The sequence below is a fragment of the Mustela putorius genome, unplaced genomic scaffold, assembly GCF_011764305.1.
Source record: "Mustela putorius furo isolate JIRA1106 unplaced genomic scaffold, ASM1176430v1.1 tig00003905_pilon_pilon_pilon, whole genome shotgun sequence".
Classification (NCBI taxonomy): domain Eukaryota; kingdom Metazoa; phylum Chordata; class Mammalia; order Carnivora; family Mustelidae; genus Mustela; species Mustela putorius.
Window position 1 is genome coordinate 283,737 of NW_025422053.1, and position 21,689 is coordinate 305,425.

General features: G+C 45.7%; 1 pseudogene; it reads left to right on the plus strand.

The window, feature by feature from the left end:
- Positions 1–246: 246 nt before the first annotated feature.
- On the plus strand, positions 247–21,452 carry LOC123388610 (annotated as a pseudogene).
- Positions 21,453–21,689: the final 237 nt, after the last annotated feature.

A 21,689-nucleotide genomic window follows, 5' to 3' on the forward strand; every position in this document is an offset into this window, starting at 1 on the left:
CAGAACAAAACCATTTAATAAAAGTGACAATGAGGAGAGGAAAGGACACAAGAAGGCATGTGAATGTGGAGAGAGGAAGAGCCAGGGTGGAAAAACCGAGAATCCCTCCCTGTGCTCCTTGCTGCCAGGGAGGTCTGAGGGACTAGTTTCCACCTAGGATCCCAAGTCCAGAACAAAAGCGGCGGGGCCATGGCGGGAGACAAGGGAAGGGGGGACCTTGGCATGCACGCATGGGGTTGCTGAACGATGGGGGCTAGCGCGCCCGCTGGCGGGGGGCACCTCGGGCGGCGCCATCCCCGGCCCTATCCCGTGCAGAACCCGGTGCAGCGCGGCGTCTGGGGTGGTCCCGCTGCCCCGTGGGTCGCGGGAGGCTGGGTCCCCACAGCCCTGCGAGCTCGCGGCCCGCGCTTTCTGCTCCAGGTGAGGGCGCAGCGCGGTGTCACTTTACCTGCTCTCAGAGGGTCTTCCGGAGAAGCCATGGGGCGGGGCGGGGCAGCGGGCCTCGGGAGCGGAACAGCGCGGCCTCAGGGGCTGGGCGCGAGCACGGGAGTGCGGGGGTCCTGCAGTGCGGACTGGGCCACAGCACAGCAACGCAGCGCTGCATGCCCCTCCTCCGCCAGCCCCTCCACCTCCTCTCAGACTCTCCGCCAGGTCCTCCGCGAGCTCACTTCCGGATTCCACAATTAGCAAAGACCCTTCTCCCGGCCGCCCCCGCCCTCGGCCCCCTCCCCCTCCGTCCTGAGGCACGGGCCCGGGGCACGGGCGCCGGCAAAGCCCTGGGGGCCTGCGAGCGTGGCCAGCGAAGGCGCTGAGCGGCCTCCTAGCCTGGCTCCCCGAGCGGGTGTCCGAGCGCTGCCTGGCTGCAAAAGGATCATCAGACCTAAACCACGGCTGCACTCTCGGGCCACTTTGCTGGCTTCCTGATTGTGCCCAAAGCCGGGAACCAGCTTCCCCAGCACATGCCTGAGCTGAGATGCCTGCCCGTGATCTGTTTGAGCAGTCTCCTAGTCTCCAGGCAGGGTCCGCCATTGCATAATGGCACCCGCGAATCACTTAGACCTGGATGTTTGGGTTTTTTTGTTTGTTTTTTTTTGGTTATTGGTTATTACATGACCTCCATGGTAGGTGCTCCACAAAGGGAGTGAAAAGAGGACGCCTGATACACACGCATATGACCATTCTAGAAAAAGAGCTTGGGGTTCTCTCGGAAGCGCGGCATTGGTCCTTGCACTATGGTTTAATAGAAAAGGGATTATGCACCAAATTCCTTAAATGAGCATAGTTTTGAAATCGTTTACTGAGAATAAATATTTAAAACAGTTATATTTTAACTAAATCTATCATCAATCATAAATCTATTGCACAAAGGTTACAGGCAATTTAAATGCAATAGCACTCTCTTCAGGGTTTTAAATAATCTGTGTCTGTCTTGGCACATGAGAATGCAAAGATAGGAAATGGTTTGTAAAAGATCATATAATAGCTTTTACTATACGGTATCATCAAATTATCCTAAAGGAGCGGCCTCCAGCTAAAAACTCAGCTTTGAAAAATGCAGAAAAGCAGCAAACGTTTACATACCCTCTTGGTAACCAGAGGCATGCTTTGTGCCCCTCATCATCTCTTTCATGGTTCTGAGGCCCTTGGCGCTCAGTAGTTTAGTGTCTTATTCTCTGGAATAGGCCATTGAAGAAATACCAGGCCCAGAGAAGAAGGTCCTGCTGGGTGTCTGAAGAAAGTACAGCCTTTTAGATGAAGCTTTCTGGGGAATTTTTTAGTGGTTTGGTCTGCTTCTGATAAGAAGGGAAATTTTAGTTTTAAAGATTTTATTTATTTATTTGATAGAGATCACAAGTAGGAAGAGAGGCAGGCAGAGAGAGAGGAAGAAACAGGCTCCCTGCTGAGGAGTGAGCCTGATGTGGGGCTCGATCCCAGGACCCTGGAATCATGACCTGAGCCAAAGGCAGAGGCTTTAACTCATTCTGCCACCCAGGTGCCCAAGGGAAATTTTTTTTAAAGATTTTATTTATTTATTTGACTGACAAAGATCACAAGTAGGCAGAGAGCAGGCAGAGAGAGAAGTGGAAGCAGGCTCCCTGCTGAGCAGAGAGCCAGACATGGGGCTCAATCCCAGGACCCTAGGATCATGACCTCAGCTGAACGCAAAGGCCCAGGGAGGCAAACTCACTGAGCTACTCGGGTGCCCCAGGAAGGGAAATTTTTTTTAAGAGTATTTTCTCTTTGAATCTATTTTGAGGTTTGGTTTGTGGTTCTTTCTGAATTCTCATGAAGATGGAATTACTTCTGAGGTTGGTTGTCAGGAACCGCATATCAAATCGAGCTATCTTGTTAGCAATAAATAAATAAATAAATAAACAAATAAATAAAAGCTCAAGTGTTGGTATAAAGCTATTATGCTTTTCAAAATCCCGAACTATAATTCATGTATCGTGGTCATGCTTTATCATATCAAACAGGAGAGAGGTGGCAGAAACGCACTTTCAGGTTAATTTTTTTACAAGGAAGATTGACTTATGAACCTACTTTGTTATTCCCTTTCATTCCATTTCCCTGTACCTCCTTTTCTATGAATTGTAATGATAAACCATCATTATTTTTATTGTTGGCCCGTGAGAATTAGAGATCAATGCCCAAGTGAAAGCAGAAGGCGGGTTTATTAAAGCAACAGCACACTATCTAAGGGAGAGCAGGTGGTATTCTATGAGTTGGAGCTGGCCCTTACTTTGTTTTGGGATTGGATATTTCTTGGTCTTTTTGAAGTGGGAGGACCTTCAACATCCAGTGGATTGGTCAGGCATCCAATCATTTGGGGGACTCCTACCACATGTTGGGAAAAGGAGTTGTTGTCATTTTTATTTTATTTTTTTCAGGGTTCCAAAATTCACTGTTTATGCACCACACCCAGTGCTCCATGCAATATGTGCCCTCCATAACTCCCATTAACAGGCTTACCCAACCCTCTGCCCCCTCCCCTCAAAACTCTCAGTTTGTTTCTCAGAGTCTCTCATGGTTTGTCCCCCCCTCCAATTTCCCCCCACTCACTTCTCCTCTTGATCACCCAGTGTCTTCTGTGTTATTCTTTATGCTCCACAATTAAGTGAAACCATATGAAAATTGATAATCTCTGCTTGAATTATTCCACTCAGGATTATCTCCTCCAGTCCCGCCCATGTTGATACAAAAGTTGGGTATCCTTCCTTTCAGAAGGAAGCATAATACTATATTGTAAAAATGGATCATATCTTCTTTATCCGTTCATCCATTGAAGGTCATCTTGGTTCTTTCCAAAGTTTAATGACTGTGGCCATTGTTGCTATAAACATTAGGGTACAGATGTCCATTCTTTTCACTGCATCTGTATCTTAGGGGTAAATACTCAGTAGTGCAATTGCAGGGTCATAGGGTAGCTCTAATTTTAATTTCTTAAGGAGTCTCCACACTGTATCCCAAAGTAGCTGCACCAAGTGGCATTCTCACCAATAGTGTAAGAGTGTTCCCCATTCTCTACATGCTCTCCAACACTTGTTGTTTATTGCCTTGTTAATTTTGGCCCTTCTAACTGTGTAAGGTGGTATCCCAATGTGCTTTTGATTTGAATCTCCCTGGTGGCTAATGATGATGAACATTTTCTCATGCATCCGTTTGCCATTTGTATGTCTTCTTTGGAGAAGTGTCTGTTCATGTCTTCTGCCCATTTTTTGACATGATTATCTGTTTTTTTGTGTGTGTGTTGAGTTTGAGGAGTTCTTTATAGATCTTGGATATCAGCCCTTTATCTGTAATGTCCTTTGTGAAAATCTTCTCCAATTCCGTGGGTTGTCTCTTCATTTTGTTGACTGTTTCCTTTGCTGTGCAGAAACTTTTGATCTTGATGAAGTCCCAAAAGTTCATTTTTGCTTTTGTTTCCTTTGTCTTTGGGGACATGTCTTGAAAGAATTTGTTGTGGCCAGTGTCCAAGAGGTTACTGCCTATGTTCTCCTCTAGGATTTTGATAGATTCCTGCCTCACGTTGAGGTCGTTTGTCCATTTCGAATTTATCTTTATGTATGGTATAAGAGAATGGTTGAGTGTCATTCTTCCATACATAGCTGTCCAATTTTTCCAGCATCATTGATTGAAGAGGATGTCTTTTTTCCACTGTGTAATTTGTTCTGCTTTGTCAAAGATTTTTTGAACATAGAGTTGATGGTCCATATCTGGGCACTCTACTCTAATCCACTGGTCTACATGTTTTCTTAACCCACTGAGCCACCCAGGTGCCCCTTTTAAGCTATTATTTAAAAGTAGATTCATTCTTTTTTTTAGGATTTTATTTGTTATTTATTTGACAGAGAGATATCACAAGTGGACGGAGGACATGCAGAGGGTTAGGGTTAGATGTCATTGGGGTCAGGGTTAGCATAAGGCTTAGGGTAGGGGTCAGGGTTAGGGTTAGTTTCATGGTTAGGTTTAGGGTCAGGCTCACAGTAGGGTCAGGGTTAGCATTACGCTCAGAGTCATGGTCAGGTTCACTGTTAGGGTGTCGGTTAGGTATAGGGTCAGGTTCAGGGTCATGGTCAGATGTAGGGTCAGGATCAAGTTTTGGTTTGGCTGGAAGGTTCATGTCACGGTCAGGGTTAGGTTTGGGACAGGTTTAGTGTCAGGGTTAGGATTAGGTCAGCTTTATGTTTATGTTCTGTTTTGTGAGTAGGTTGAGGATCAGGGTTAGATTTAGGGTTACGATTCTGTTCAGAATCACGGATTGGGTCAGAGTTGGTTTATAGACAGTGTTAGGGTCAGTCTTAAGGGCAAGGCCAGGGTGAGGTTTAAGGTTAAGGTCTGACATAGGCAAAGTTCAGAGATAGAGTTATGATCAGGGTCAGGGAGAGGGTCAGGTTTATTGTTAAAGTGGGGTTAGGGTTAGGGTTAGAGGTAGGATGAGGGTTAGGGTTAGACCGGGTTAGGGTCAGACTCAGGGATAGTATTAGGGGTTAGTTTTAGGGTTAGGTTCAGCGTTAGGTTTCGGGTCAGGGCCCATGTTAGTGTCAGGGTCAGGGTTACATTTAGGGTTAGAGTTAGGGTCAGGCTCCCATTCAGTGTCAGGGTTAGTGTTAGGGTCAGGGTCAGCGTCACTGTTAGGGTCAGGCTTAGCTTTATGGTCTTTGCCTGGGTGAGGGTCAGGGTGAAGTCTAGGGCCAGTGTCAGGTTTACGGTCAAGATCAGGTATTGGTTTAAAGTCCACATTCGGGTCAGGGACAGGGTTATATAGTGGTCATTGTTAGGGTCATGGTTAGGTTTAGGGTCAGGGCCAGGGTCAGGTTTAGGGTCACGGTCTGGTATAGGCAAAGTTCAGGGGTAGGGTTATGATCATAGTCAGGTATAGGGTCAGGGTTATTGTTAAAGTTTAGAGTTAGTGTTAGGGTTAGCGTTACGTTGACTGTTAGGGTTAGACCTTGTTAGGGTCAGGGTCCGTGGTAGGTTTAGGAGTTAGTGTTAGGGTTAGGTTCATTGATACGATTCGGGGTATGGCCTGTGTTAGTGTCAGGGTCTGGGTTACATTTAGGGTTAGAGTTAGGGTCAGGCTCACAGTCAGGGTCAGGTTTAGTGTTCAGGTCAGTGTTGGGGTCACTGTTAGGGTCAGGGTTAGGTTTATGGTCATGGTCTGGGTCAGGATCAGGGTGCGAGTTTAGCACCAGTGTCAGGTTTAGGGTCAGGTTCAGGTATTGGTTTAAAGTCCACATTCGGGTCAGGGACAGGGTTATGTAGTGGTCAGTGTTGGTGTCATGGTTAGGATGAGGGACAGGGTCAGGGTCAGTTGAAGGTCAGGGCCAGTGTCAGGTTTAGGGTCAGGCTTTGGTTTAGGGTCAATGTTCGGTTCAGTGTCACAGTTAGGTTTTGGCGGTAGGGTTTGGGAATGGAGTTAGGGTTAGAGTTAGAAATAGGGTTATGGTTAGGGTTAGGATTGACAGCATAAGGTCAGGGTTAGGGTTTGGTTTAGGGTAGGGGTAGTGTTTGGGTCACAGTCAGATTTAGGTTTAGGTTTAGGGTCCGAAGAGGGTCATGGTTAGAATTACCTTTAGGTTTAGGGTTAGCGTCAAGCTCACAGTCACGGTCAGGGGTAGGGTTAGGGTCAGGGTTATGTCAGCATCAGGGTTAGGATTAGGGTCAGGGTCAGGTTCATGGTTAGGTATGAATCATGGTTACGGTATTGTCAGAGTTAGGTTTAGGTTCAGGGTCCACATCAGGGTCAGTGTCAGGCTTAGGTTTAGGTTTAGGATTCAGGTCAGGATCACAGTCAGCTTCAGGGTCAGAGTCATGGTCAGGGCTTGGGTGAGGGTTTGGGGTAGGCTCACAGTCAGTGTCAGAGTCAGGGTTAGTGGATACTGTTAGTGTTAGCCCCGCTCCTGGGTCATGGACCCATCCATTCAGGGTCTATGGATAAACCCTGGGCAGAAGGGTGTAGACCCTACACCTGATCCCACTTCACCAGCCTTAAACTGGGGTGTGAACATGACTTGCCCACCAGACATCTAACCCCTCATCAGCCTGATTCTGCTTGGGGAATATCCTCCCTTGGTGGCATGGCCAGGTCCTCTTTACACACAGACACACACACACACACTCAAAGAGATATGCGGAGGAGACCTAGGGCTACACTGGTTGTTCATAAGGTGTGGGCATATCTGACTCTGAGCCCCCTGCTGTGACCTTTTGATTTTATTAGCCAAAGGGCCTGAGGCGTTGGGGAAACCTGATATGACCTGCCAGGGAGGGGGGGACGTGTCTGACGGGCCAGCTCTCTTCTCCCTGCATCCTCTTGGCTTCAGTACAGCAGAAGAACATGTTGCTTCCTTTAGGATGTGCCTAGAAATGATGAGCTGGGCAGGGGGGTTTTCTCTGTATTGGGGGGTGGCTGGATACGTGGGTTCCAATTACGTTGGGCTCTGTCGTCTGGGAAGTGAGTTCACCACTGCCTGGGGGCTCCTTACCAAACTTCCTGCTGCACCAGAGCTCCCTGAGCCGCCGGTCCCCAAGCTGCTCATGGCTCACAATGCAGTGCCCCTCCAATGACCCCCATACAGCCTCCCACCTGCCCCTAAGAGGCCTGGGTGCAGCTGTTATCCCCGCTGGAGGGAACAGAGCTGGGATTAGACTACGTTAGTGTTAGGGTTAGGGTAAAGAAATACTTAGGGTCAGGGTTAGGGTTAGACGTCGTTGGCGTCAGGTTTAGTGGATGGCTTAGGGTAGGGGTCAGGGTTAGGGTTAGTTTCATGGTTAGGTTTAGGGTCAGGCTCACAGTAGGGTCAGGGTTAGCATTACGGTCAGAGTCAGGGACAGGGTCAGTGTTAGGGTGACGGTTAGGTTTAGGGTCAGGTTAAAGGTCATGGTCACATTTAGGGTCAGGTTCAAGTTTTGGTTTGGGGGCAAGGTTCATGTCAGGGTCAGGGTTAGGTTTGGGACAGGTTTAGTGTCAGGGTTAGGGTCAGGGTCAGGATTAGGTTTATGGTTATGGTGTGGTCAGGTTTTGTAGGTTCTGTTTTATGAGTAGGTTCAGGGTCAGGGTTCGCTTAGGGGTTACGATTCTGTTTAGGCTCACGGATTGGGTCAGATTTAGGTTTACAGTCAGGGTTAGGGTCAGTGTTAAGGTAAAGGCCAGGGTCAGGTTTAAGTTTAGGGTCTGATATAGGCAAAGGTCAGAGTTAGGGTTATGATTTAGGGCAGGGAGAGGGTCAGGATTATTGTTAAGTGGGGTTAGGGTTAGGGTTAGAGGTAGGTTGCAGGTGAGGGTTAGACCGTGTTAGGGTCAGTGTCAGGGATAATGTTAGGGGTTAGTTTTAGGGTTAGGTTCAGCGTTAGGTTTCGCGTCAGGGCCGGTGTTAGTGTCAGTGTCAGGGTTATGTTTAGGGTTAGAGTTAGGGTCAGGCTCACAGTCAGGGTCAGGTTTAGTGTTCAGGTCAGTGTCGGGGTCACTGTTAGGGTCAGGGTTAGGTTTATGGTCATGGTCTGGGTCAGGGTCAGGGTGAAGTTATTGCCAGTGTCAGGTTTATGGTCAGGTTCAGGTATTGGTTTAAAGTCCACATTCGGGTCAGGGACAGGGTTATGTAGTGGTCAGTGTTAGTGTCCTGGTTAGGATTAGGGTCAGGGTCAGGGTCAGGTGAATGTCAGGGCCAGGGTCAGGTTTAGGGTCAGGCTTTGGTTTAGGGTCAATGTTCGGTTCAGTGTCACAGTTAGGTTTGGCGGTAGGGTTTGGGATTGGGGATGGGTGAGAGTTAGAAGTAGGGTTATGGTTAGGGTTAGGGATAAACAGCGGTAGGTCAGGGTTAGGGTTTGGTTTAGTGTAGGGGTTAGTGTTACGGTCAGGTCATCGTTAGGATTACGTTCAGGGTCCGACGAGGGTCATGATTAGAGATACCTTTAGGTTTAGGGTTAGCTTCAGGCTCACAGTCATGGTCAGGGCTAGAGTTAGGGTTAGGGTCAGGGTTAGGTCAGCATCAGGGTTAGGATTAGGGTCAGTGTCAGGGTCCTGGTTAGGTTGAGTCATGGTTACGGTAATGTCAGAGTTAGGTTTAGGTTCAGGGTCCACATTAGGGTCAGTTTCAGGCTTAGGTTTAGTTTTAGGGTTCAGGTCAGGATCACAGTCAGGTTCAGGGTCAGAGTCATGGTCAGGGCTTGGGTGAGGGTTTGGGGCAGGCTCACAGTCAGTGTCAGGGTTAGTGTTAGGGTCAGGGTCAGCCTCACTGTTAGGGTCATGCTTAGCTTTATGGTCATTGCTTGTGTCAGGGTCAGGGTGAAGTCTAGGGCCAGTGTCAGGTTTACGGTCAAGATCAGGTATTGGTTTAAAGTCCACATTCAGGTCAGGGACAGGGTTATATAGTGGTCATTGTTAGGGTCATGGTTAGGTTTAGGGTCAGGGCCAGGGTCAGGTTTAGGGTCACGGTCTGGTATAGGCAAAGTTCAGGGGTAGGGTTATGATCATAGTCAGGTATAGGGTCAGGGTTATTGTTAAAGTTTAGAGTTAGTGTTAAGGTTAGCGTTACGTTGACTGTTAGGGTTAGACCTTGTTAGGGTCAGGGTCCGTGGTAGGGTGAGGGGTTAGTGTTAGGGTGATGTTCAGTGATAGGATTCGGGGTATGGCCTGTGTTAGTGTCAGGGTCTGGGTTACATTTAGGGTTAGAGTTAGGGTCAGGCTCACAGTCAGGGTCAGGTTTAGTGTTCAGGTCAGGGTCGGGGTCACTGTTAGGGTCAGGGTTAGGTTTATGGTCATGGTCTGGGTCAGTGTCAGGGTGCACTTAGCGCCAGTGTCAGGTTTACGGTCAGGTTCAGGTATTGGTTTAAAGTCCACATTCGGGTCAGGGACAGGGTTATGTAGTTGTCAGAGTTAGTGTCAAGGGTAGGATTAGGGTCAGAGTCAGGTTCAGGTAAAGGTCAGGGCCAGGGTCAGGTTGAGTGTCAGGCTTTGGTATAGGGTCAATGTTCGGTTCAGTGTCACAGTTAGGTTTTGGCGGTGGATTTGGGATTGGGTTTAGGGTTAGAGTTAGAAGTCGCGTTATGTTTAGGGTTAGGGATAGACAGAGTAATGTCAGGGTTAGTGTTTGGTTTAGTGTAGGGGTTAGTGTTAAGTTCAGGGTCTGCATGATATGTAGGTTCAGGGTCCTTATTAGGGTCATGGTTGGAGTTACCATTAGGTTTAGGGTTAGTGTCAAGCACACTGTCACGGTCAGGGATAGGGTTAGTACCGGGTTAGGTCAGCGTCAGGTTTAGGATTAGGGTCAGGTTCAGGGTCCTGGTTAGGTTTGAGTCATGGTTACGGTAATGTCAGAGTTAGGTTTAGGTTCAGGTTCCACATCAGGGTCAGTGTCAGGCTTAGGTTTAGGTTTAGGGTTCAGGTTAAGATCACAGTCACGTTCCGGGTCAGGGTAAGGGTCAGGGCTTGGGTTAGGGTTTGGGGCAGGCACACCGTCACTGTCAGGGTCATGTTTAGTGGTTACTGTTAGGGTTAGCCCCGCTCCTGGGTCATGGACCCATCCGTTCAGGGTCTCAGGATAAACCCTGGGCAGAAGGGTGTAGACCCTACACCCGATCCCACTTAACCAGCCTTAAACTGTGGTGTGAACATGACTTGCCCACCAGATATCTAAACCCTCATCAGCCTGATCCTGCTTGGGGCATCTCCACCCACGATGGCATGGCAAGGTCCTCTTTACACACAGACACACAGACACCCAGAGGCACTCGCACTCACACACACACAGAGACGGGGAGGAGACCTAGGGTTACACAATTGGATAAGATGTGTGGGACTCTCTGACTCTGAGCCCCCTGGTGTCACTTTTTTTTTTTAAACTTTGTTTAATTATTCAGTGTTATATTCAGTAATTATTCAGTGTTCCAAGATTCATTGTTTATACACCACACCCAGCTCTCCATGCAATACATGCACTCCTTAATACCGACTACCAGGCTCCCCCAAGCCCCTGCACCCCTCTCCTCCAGAGCCCTCAGTTTGTTTCTCAGAGACCACACTCCCTAATGGCTTGTCTCCCCCTCCAATATCCCCCAACTCACTTTTCCTCTCCCATTTCCCAGTGCCCTTCATGTTATTCCTTATGCTCCACAAGTAAGTGAAGCCATATGATAATTGACTCTCTCTGCTTGACTTACTTCACTCGGCATAATCTCTTCCAGTCCCATCCATTTGAGACAAAAGTTGGGTATTCATCCCTTCTGATGGAAGCATAATACTCCATTGTATATATGGACCACATCTTCTTTTTCCATTCGTCTGTTGAGCGGCATCTTGGTTCTTTCCACAGTTTGGTGACCATGGCCATTGCTGCTATGATCATTGGGGTACAGATGGCCCTTCTTTTCACTACATCTGTATCTTTGTGGTAAATACCCAGTAATGCAATTGCAGGGTCATAGGGTAGCTCTATTTTTAATTTCTTAAGGGATCTCCACACTGTTTTCCAAAGTGGCTGTACCAACTTGCATTCCCACCAATAGTGTAAGAGGGTTCCCCTTTCTCCACATCTTCTCCAACACTTGTTTCTTGTCTTGTTGATTTTGGGCATTCTGACTGGTGTAAGGTGGTATCTCAATGTGGTTTTGATTTGAATCTCCCTGATGGCTAGTGATGATGAGCATTTTTTCATGTGTCTGATAGCCATTTGTATGCCTTTTTTGGAAAAGTGTCTGTTCATGTCTTCTGCCCATTTTTTGGACATGATTATCAGTTTTTTTTAATATGATTTTTTATTTTTTATAAACATATATTTTTATCCCCAGGGGTACAGGTCTGTGAATCACCAGGTTTACACACTTCACAGCACTCACCAAAACACATACCATCCCCAATGTCCATAATACCACCCCTTCTCTCCAAACCCCCTCCCCCCAGCAACCCTCAGTTTGTTTTGTGAGATTAAGAGTCACTTATGGTTTGTCTCCCTCCCAATCCTATCTTCTTTCATTTATTCTTCTCGTACCCACTTAAGCCCCATGTTGCATCACCACTTCCTCATATCAGGGAGATCATATGATAGTTGTCTTTCTCCGCTTGACTTATTTCGCTAAGCATGATATGCTCTATTCCATCCATGTTGTCGCAAATGGCAAGATTTCATTTCTTTTGATGGCTGCATAGTATTCCATTGTGTATATATACCACATCTTCTTGATCCATTCATCTGTTGATGGACATCTAGGTACTTTCCATAGTTTGGCTATTGTGGACATTGCTGCTATAAACATTCGAGTACACGTGCCCCTTTGGATCACTACGTTTGTATCTTTAGGGTAAATGCCCAATATTGCAATTGCTGGGTCATAGGGCAGTTCTATTTTCAACATTTTGAGGAACCTCCATGCTGTTTTCCAGAGAGGTTGCACCAGCTTGCATTCCCACCAACAGTGGAGGAGGGTTCCCCTTTCTCCGCATCCTCGCCAGCATCTGTCATTTCCTGACTTGTTGATTTTAGCCATTCTGACTGGTGTGAGGTGATATCTCATTGTGGTTTTGATTTGTATTTCCCTGATGCCGAGTGATATGGAGCACTTTTTTCATGTGTCTGTTGGCCATCTGGATGTCTTCTTTGCAGAAATGTCTGCTCATGTCCTCTGCCCATTTCTTGATTGGATTATTTGTTCTTTGGGTGTTGAGTTTGCTAAGTTCTTTATAGATTCTGGACACTAGTCCTTTATCTGATATGTCGTTTGCAAATATCTTCTCCCATTCTGTCAGTTGTCTTTTGATTTTGTTAACTGTTTCCTTTGCTGTGCAAAAGCTTTTGATCTTGATGAGATCCCAATAGATCATTTTTGCCCTTGCTTCCCTTGCCTTTTGCATTGTTCCTAGGAAGATGTTGCTGCGGCTGAGGTCGAAGAGGTTGCTGCCTCTGTTCTCCTCAAGGATTTTGATGGATTCCTTTCACACATTGAGGTCCTTCATCCATTTTGACTCTATTTTCGTGTGTGGTGTAAGGAAATGGTCCAATTTCATTTTTTTCTGCATGTGGCTGTCCAATTTTCCCAGCAATATTTATTGAAGAGGCTGTCTTTTTTCCATTGGACATTCTTTCCTGCTTTGTCGAAGATTAGTTGACCATAGAGTTGAGAGTCTATTTCTGGGCTCTCTATTCTGTTCCATTGATCTATGGGTCTGTTTTTTGTGCCAGTACCATGCTGTCTTGATGATGACAGCTTTGTAATAGAGCCTGAAGTTCGGGATGTGTGATGCCACCAACGTTGGCTTTCTTTTTCAATATCCCTTTGGCTATTCGAGGTCTTTTCTGGTTCCATATAAATTTTAGAATTATTTGTTCCATTTCTTTGAAAAAGATGGATGGTACTTTGATAGGAATTGCATTAAATGTGTAGATTGCTTTAGGTAGCATAGACATTTTCACAATATTTATTCTTCCAATCCAGGAGCATGGAACATTTTTCCATTTCTTTGTGTCTTCCTCAATTTCTTTCATGAGTACTTTATAGTTTTCTGAGTATAGATTCTGTGTCTCTTTGGTTAGGTTTATTCCTAGGTATTTTATGGTTTTGGGTGCAATTGTAAATGGGATTGACTCCTTAATTTCCCTTTCTTCTGTCTTGCTGTTGGTGTAGAGAAATGCAACTGATTTCTGTGCATTGATTTTATATCCTGACACTTTACTGAATTCCTGTATAAGTTCTAGCAGTTTTGGAGTGGAGTCTTTTGGGTTTTCCACATATAGTATCATATCATCTGCGAAGAGTGATAATTTGACTTCTTCTTTGCCGATTTGGATGCCTTTAATTTCCTTTTGTTGTCTGATTGCTGAGGCTAGGACCTCTAGTACTATGTTGAATAGCAGTGGTGATAATGGACATCCCTGCCGTGTTCCTGACATTAGCGGAAAAGCTTTCAGTTTTTCTCCATTGAGAATGATATTTGCGGTGGGTTTTTCATAGATGGCTTTGATGATATTGAGGTATGTGCCCTCTATCCCTACACTTTGAAGAGTTTTGATCAGGAAGGGATGCTGTACTTTGTCAAATGCTTTTTCAGCATCTATTGAGAGAATCATATGGTTCTTGTTCTTACTTTTATTGATGTGTTGTATCACATTGACTGATTTGCGGATGTTGAACCAACCTTGCAGCCCTGGAATAAATCCCACTTGGTCGTGGTGAATAATCTTTTTAATGTACTGTTGAATCCTATTGGCTAGTATTTTGTTGAGTATTTTCACATCTGTGTTCATCAAGGATATTGGTCTATAGCTCTCTTTTTTGGTGGGATCCTTGTCTGGTTTTGGGATCAAGGTGATGCTGGCCTCATAAAATGAGTTTGGAAGTTTTCCTTCCATTTCTATTTTTTGGAACAGTTTGAGGAGAATAGGAATTAGTTCTTCTTTAAATGTTTTGGTAGAATTCCCCCGGGAAGCTGTCTGGCCCTGGGCTTTTGTTTGTTTGGAGATTTTTAATGACTGCTTCAATCTCTTTACTGGTTATGGGTCTGTTCAGGCTTTCTATTTCTTCCTGGTTCAGTTGTGGTAGTTTATATGTTTCTAGGAATGCATCCATTTCTTCCAGATTGTCAAATTTATTGCCGTAGAGTTGCTCATAGTATGTTCTTATAATAGTTTGTATTTCTTTGGTGTTAGTTGTGATCTCTCCTCTTTCATTCATGATTTTATTTATTTGGGTCCCTTCTCTTTTCTTTTTGATAAGTCTGGAGAGGGGTTTATCAATTTTATTAATTCTTTCAAAGAACCAGCTCCTACTTTCGTTGATTTGTTGTACTGTTTTTTTGGTTTCTATTTCATTGATTTCTGCTCTGATCTTTATGATTTCTCTTCTCCTGCTAGGCTTAGGGTTTCTTTCTTGTTATTTATCCAGCTCCTTTAGGTGTAGGGTTAGATTGTGTACCTGAGACCTTTCTTGTTTCTTGAGAAAGGCCTGTACCGCTATATATTTTCCTCTCAGGACTGCCTTCGTTGTGTCCCACAGATTTTGAACCGTTGTATTTTCATTATCATTTGTTTCCATGATTTTTTTCAATTCTTCTTTAATTTCCCGGTTGACCCATTCATTCTTTAGAAGGATACTGTTTAGTCTCCATGTATTTGGGTTCTTTCCAAACTTCCTTTTGTGGTTGGGTTCTAGCATTAGAGCATTGTGGTCTGAAAATATGCAGGGAATGATCCCAATCTATTGATACCAGTTGAGTCCTGATTTAGGACCCAGGATGTGATCTATTCTGGAGAATGTTCCATGTGCACTTGAGAAGAATGTGTATTCTGTTGCTTTGGGATGAAATGTTCTGAATATATCTGTGATGTCCATCTGGTCCAGTGTGTCGTTTAAGGCCTTTATTTCCTTGCTGATCTTTTGCTTGGATGATCTGTCCATTTCAGTGAGGGGAGTGCTAAAGTCCCCTACTATTATTGTATTATTGTTGATGTGTTTCTTTGATTTTGTTATTAATTGGTGTATATAGTTGGCTGCTCCCATATTGGGGGCATAGATATTTAAAATTGTTAAATCTTCTTGTTGGACAGACCCTTTGAGTATGATATAGTGTCCTTCCTCATCTCTTATTATAGTCTTTGGCTTAAAATCTAATTGATCTGATATAAGGATTGCCACTCCTGCTTTCTTCTGATGTCCATTAGCATGGTAAATTCTTTTCCACTCCCTCACTTTAAATCTGGAGGTGTCTTCGGGCTTAAAATGAGTTTCTTGGACGCAACATATAGATGGGTTTTGTTTTTTTTTATCCATTCTGATACCCTGTGTCTTTTGACAGGGGCATTTATCCCATTAACATTCAGGGTAACTATTGAGAGATATGAATTTAGTGCCATTGTTTTGCCTGTAAGGTGACTGTTACTGTATATGGTCTCTGTTCCTTTCTGATCTACCACTTGTAGGCTCTCTCTTTGCTTAGAGGACCCCTTTCAAGATTTCCTGTAGAGCTGGTTTGGTGTTTGCAAATTCTTTTAGTTGTTGTTTGTCCTGCAAGCTTTTAATCTCTCCTTCTATTTTCAATGATAGCCTAGCTGGGTATAGTATTCTGGGCTGCATGTTTTTCTCATTTAGTGCTCTGAAAATATCATGCCAGCCCTTTCTGGCCTGCCAGGTCTCTGTGGATAAGTCAGCTGCCAATCTAATATTTTTACCATTGTATGTTACAGACTTCTTTTCCCGGGCTGCTTTCAGGATTTTCTCTTTGTCACTGAGACTTGTAAATTTTACTATTAGGTGACGGGGTGTGGGCCTATTCTTATTGATTTTGAGGGGTGTTCTCTGAACCTCCTGAATTTTGATGCTCGTTCCCTTTGCCATATTGGGGAAATTCTCCCCAATAATTCTCTCCAGTATACCTTCTGCTCCCCTCTCTCTTTCTTCTTCTTCTGGAATCCCAATTATTCTAATGTTTGTTTCGTCTTATGGTGTCACTTATCTCTCGAATTCTCCCCTCGTGGTCCAGTATCTGTTTGTCCCTCTTTTGCTCAGCTTCTTTATTCTCTGTCATTTGGTCTTCTATATCACTAATTCTTTCTTCTGCCTCATTTATCCTAGCATTGAGAGCCTCCATTTTTGATTGCACCTCATTAATAGCTTTTTTGATTTCAACTTGGTTAGATTTTAGTTCTTTTATTTCTCCAGAAAAAGGGCTTTTATATCTCTCGAGAGGGTTTCTCTAATATCTTCCATGCCTTTTTCAAGCCCGGCTAGAACCTTGAGAATTGTCATTCTGAACTCTAGATCTGACATATTACCAATGTCTGTATTGATTAGGTCCCTAGCCTTCGGTACTGCCTCTTGTTCTTTTTTTTTGTGTTGAATTTTTCCGTCTTGTCATTTTGTCCAGAGAAGAGTATATGAGGGGGCAAGTAAAATACTAAAAGGGTGGCAACAACCCCAGGAAAATATGCTTTAACCAAATTAGAAGAGATCCCAAATCGTGAGGGGGGAGAAAGGGGATAAAAAGAGGTTCAAAAAAAAGGAAAAAAAAAAAAAAAAAAAAAAAAAAAAAAAAGAAAAAAAAAAAAAGAATTTAAAAAAAAAAGAAAACACCTAAGAAAAATATAAAAAAGAAAAAATATATGTATTAGATAAACTAGTAAAAAATCGTTAAAAAAGAAAAAGGTAACAGTTAAAAAAAAATTTACCCGAAGGCGAGAAAAAAAAAAAAAATGAAAATGAAAAAGAAAAAATTAAATTAACCGCAAGACTAAAAAAAATCACAGGGCAAAAGCCATGAGTTCCGTGCTTTGCTTTCTCCTCCTCTGGAATTCTGCTGCTCTCCTTGGTATTGAAACCGCACTCCTTGGTAGGTGAACTTGGTCTCGGCTGGATTTCTTGTTGATCTTCTGGGGGAGGGGCCTTTTGTAGTGATTCTCAAGTGTCTTTGCCCTAGGCGGAATTGCACCGCCCTTACCCGGGGCGGGGGTGAGTAATCCGCTTGGGTTTGCTTTCAGGAGCTTTTGTTCCCTAAGCGCTTTCTGTAGAGTTCGGAGGACGGGAATACAAATGGCGGCCTCCTGGTCTCCGGCCCGGAGGAGCCGAGAACCCAGGGCCGCACTCCTCAGTGCGCGCTCAGAGAACCGGGCCCAGTTACTCCCGTCTGCCTGACCTCCGGCCGCGCTCCGAGCTCACCGAGCCTGCGACCGGTTCAAGGTCACCCCGAGCTGCGAGCTTACTGTCGGCTCTTTCTCTGTAGCCGGATTTCCCGTTCCAATACCCGAAGCTCTGCGACACTCAGACACCCCCGATCCTTCTGTGACCCTGCGGGACCTGAGGCCACGCTGACCCCGTGTGGGCTTTGCCCCGGGTAGCCTCTGGAGCGATGTCCCTCAGCGGAACAGACTTTTTAAAAGTCCTGATTTTGTTCGTGGTTGCTCCGCCGCTTGCCGGGAGCCGGCCCTCCCCCCCCGGGGTCTATCTTCCCGTCGCTTTGGATTCACTTCTCCGCGGGTCCTACCTTTCAGAAAGTGGTTGTTTTCTGTTTCCAGAATTGCTGTTCTTCTTCTCTTCGATCTGCCGATGGATTTTCAGGTGTTTGCAATCTTTAGATAAGCTATCTAGCTGATCTCCGGCTAGCTGAAGTAGTCTCGGCCTGCTACTTCTCCGCCATCTTGACTCCTCCCCTCCAATTTTGCACCGAAGCTCAGAGTCCAAATGTAAAGACTCACAAAAAACTCCTGCTGGCTCGCGCCAAAAATGATGAAGTCCCAGAACCTAAGTCAGGTTTGGTGGGGTGAGGAGGTTCGGAGCCGACGACTCCTGGTGTCACCTTTTAATTTTATTAGCCAAAGGGCCTGCGGTGTTGGGGAAACCTGATATGACTTGCCAGGGAGGGGACGTGTCTGGCAGGCGAGCTCTCTTTTCCCTGCATCCTCTCGGCTTTAGTACAACAGAGAACATGTCGCTTCCTTTAGGATGTGCCTAGAAATGAGCTGGGCATGGCGGTTTTCTCTGTAAGGGGGTGCCTGGATACGTGGGTTTCAATTCCGTTGGGCTCTGTCGTCAAGGAAGTGAGGTCACGACTGTCTGGGGTCTCCTTACCAAACTTCCTGCTCCACCAGAGCTCCCTGAGCCACCAGTCCCCAAGCTGCTCAAGGCTCACACTCCACTCAATGCAGTGCCCATCCAGTGACCCCCATACAGCCTCCGCCCAGCCCATGGGAGGCCTGGGTGCAGCTGTTTTCTCCGCTGGAGGGAACAGAGCTGGGTTTAGACCAGGTTAGTGTTAGGGTTAGGGTTAATAATGACTTAGGGTCAGGGTTAGCGTAAGGTTTAGGGGAGGGGTCAGGGTTAGGGTTAGGTTCATGGTTAGGTTTAGGGTCAGGATCACAGTAGGTTCAGGGTTAGCGTTATGGTCAGAATCAGGCTCAGGGTCAGTGTTAGGCTGATGGTTAGGTTTAGGGTCAGGTTCAGGGTCATGGTCAGTTTTAGGGTCAGGTCAAGTTTTGGTTTGGGGGTAAGGTCATGTCAGGTCAGGGTTAGGTTTGGGACAGGTTTAAAGTCCACATTCAGGACAGGGACAGGGTTATGTAGTGGACATTGTTAGTGTCATGGTTAGGTTTAGGGTCAGGGCCAGGGTCAGGTTTAAGGTCAGGGTCTGGTATAGGCAAAGTTCAGGTTTAGGGTTATGATCATAGTCAGGTATAGGGTCAGGGTTATTGTTAATGTTTTGGGTTAGATCTACGTTTAGCGTTAGGTTGACGGTTAGGGTTAGAACTTGTTAGGGTCAGGGTCCGTGTTAGGGTTAGGGGTTAGTGTTAGGGTTAGGTTCAGCAATAGGATTCGGGGTACGGCCTGTGTTAGTGTCAGGGTCTGAGTTACATTTAGGGTTAGAGTTAGGGTCAGGCTCACAGTCAGGGTCAGGTTTAGTGTTCAGGTCAGGGTCGGCGTCACCTTTAGGGTCAGGTTTAGGTTTATGATCATGGTCTGGTCAGAATCAGGGTGAAGTTTAGCGCCAGTGTCAGGTTTACGGTCATGTTCAGGTATTGGTTTAAAGTCTACTATCCCGTCAGGGACAGGGTAATGTAGTGGTCAGTGTTAGTGTCATGGTTAGGTTTAGGGACAGGGTCAGGGTCAGGTGAAGTTCAGGGCCAGGGTCAGGTTTAATGTCAGGCTTTGGTTTAGGGTCAATGTTCGGTTCAGTGTCACAGTTAGGTTTTGGCGGTAGGGTTTGGGATTGGGGTTAGGGTTAGATTTAGAAATAGGATTATGGTTAGGGTTAGGATTGACAGCATAAGGTAAGGGTTAGGGTTTGGTTTAGGGTAGGGGTTAGTGTTAGGGTCACGGTCAGCGTTAGGTGTAGGTTCAGGGTCCGAAGAGGGTCATGGTTAGAATTACCTTTAGGTTTAGGTTTAGCGTCAGGCTCACAGTCACGGTCAGGGATAGGGTTAGGGTCAGGGTTAGGTCAGCATCAGGGTTAGGATTAGGTAAGGGTCAGGGTCCTGGTTTGGTATGAGTCATGGTTACGGTAATGTCAGAGTTAGGTTAGGTTCAGGGTCCACATCAGGGTTAGTGTCAGGCTTAGGTTTAGGTTTAGGGTTCAGGTCAGGATCACAGTCATGTTCAGGGTCAGGGTCATGGTTAGGGCTTGGGTGAGGTTTTGGGGCAGGCTCACAGTCAGTGTCAGAGTCAGGGTTAGTGGATACTGTTTGTGTTAGCCCCGCTCCTGGGTCATGGACCCATCCCTTCAGGCTCTCAGGATAAACCGTGGGCAGAAGGGTGTAGACCCTACACCTGATCCCACTTAACCAGCCTTAAACTGGGCTGTGAACATGACTTGCCCACCAGACAGCTAACCCCTCATCAGCCTGATCTTTCTTGGGGCATTTGCAGCCATGATGACATTGCCAGGTCCTCTTTACACACAGGCACACAGACACCCAGAGGCACACACACACACACACACACACACAGGCACCGGGAGGAGACCTAGGGCTACATGAGTCGATCCAAAAGTGTGGGACTGTCTGACTCTGAACCCCCTTGAAAGTTTTTTTTTTTTTTTTTAAGATTTTATTTATTTGAAAGACAGAGATCACAAGTAGGCAGAGAGGCAGGCAGAGAGAGGGGGAAGCAGGCTCCCCACTGATCAGAGAATCCGATGCGGGGCTTGATCCCAGGACCCTGGGATCATGACCTGGGCTGAAGGCAAGAGGCTTTAGCACACTGAGCCACCCAGGCCCCCCATGAAGGCTTTTTTTTTTTTTTTTAAATATTTTACCTATTTATTTGACAGAGAGATCACAAGTAGGCAGAGAGGCAGGCAGAGAGAGAGAGAGAGAGGAGGAGGAAACAGGCTCCCCGCTGAGTAGAGAGCCCGACGTGGGACTCGATCCCGGGTCCCTGAGATCATGACCTGAGCCGAAGGCAGCGGCTTAACACACTGAGCCACCCAGGCACCCCATGAAGGCTTTTTTTAAAGAACAAAAACTTCAGACTATATCTTTATCCTAGAAGTTCCCACTAAAACTGGCTTCTGTGTTGGCCAACATTTAGCCATTCAGATAAAGTTCGTATTTAGTGCTTCATGTGTATGAATGTGTAAAATAAGAGGACAGTCATAAATCTTTAAGATTGTGTATAATAACCGTGAAATAAGGATTCTTGATACACAAGGTCTCGTCTGGGGAAAACAGCTGGAGAACAGTATGCAGTTTTCAAATGACGGAGGGGAAATATGCATTCAGTTATGAGAAAGGGAAGGAGAACAAGACCAAATATTAATAAAAGGGAATAAAGGTTTTTCTGTTATCTTTCCGTGCCGCAGTAACAGTGTGAACAAATGTCCCACAGATGCCCTCAAGAACATTAACACTGCTGAAAGGGGGGGCGAAGGCCAGGTTCTTAGGAGGCCATGCACCAAAGTCATCATCCCGTTTCCTCACTGTGATGACGAAGCATGAGTACATTGGCAAATTTGAAATTATTGATGACCACAGAGCTGGGAAAACTGCTGTGAACCTCACGGGCAAGTTAAACAAGTGTGGCATGACCAGCCCTAGACTTGTATAACTGAAAGATCTAGAAAAGTGGCAGAATATTTCCATCCCCTCAGTTTGGTTTCACTGCATGGAAAAATTCTTCTGGCATCATGCACCATGAAGAAGGAGGAATCCAGGCAGGAGGGAAAATCCTGGGATTCCTTTTTCCTAGAAATATAATATACATGGCACGTGAAAAAAAAAGGAAAATAAATTACAGTCAACTAATGTTTGACAAGGGTGCCAAACAATTCAATGGGGGGTAAGAACAGTATTTTACTCCCAAGCAGCCACATGCAAATAATGAAACAGGAGTCCTGCCTCACACCATACAGAGAAAATTACCCCAAATGCATCAAAGACATAAATGTAAGCATTAAAATGATAAAGTTCGGGATGCCTGGGTAGCTCAGTTGGATGGACGGCTGCCTTCTGCTCAGGTCATGATCCCGGAGTTCCCGGATCGGGTCCTGCATCAGGCTCCAAGCTCCACAGGGAGTCTGCTTCTCCCTCTGACCTTCTCCTCGCTCATGCTCTCTCTCATTGTCTCTTTCTCAAATAAATAAAATCTTTTAAAAAATAAAAATAAAGTAAAATGATAAAGTTTTCAGAAGAAAACACAAAGGTAAATGTTAGTGGTCTTGAATCTAACAACGGCTCCTCAGCCAAACACCAAAGTCAAGCAACTTAAAAAAAAAA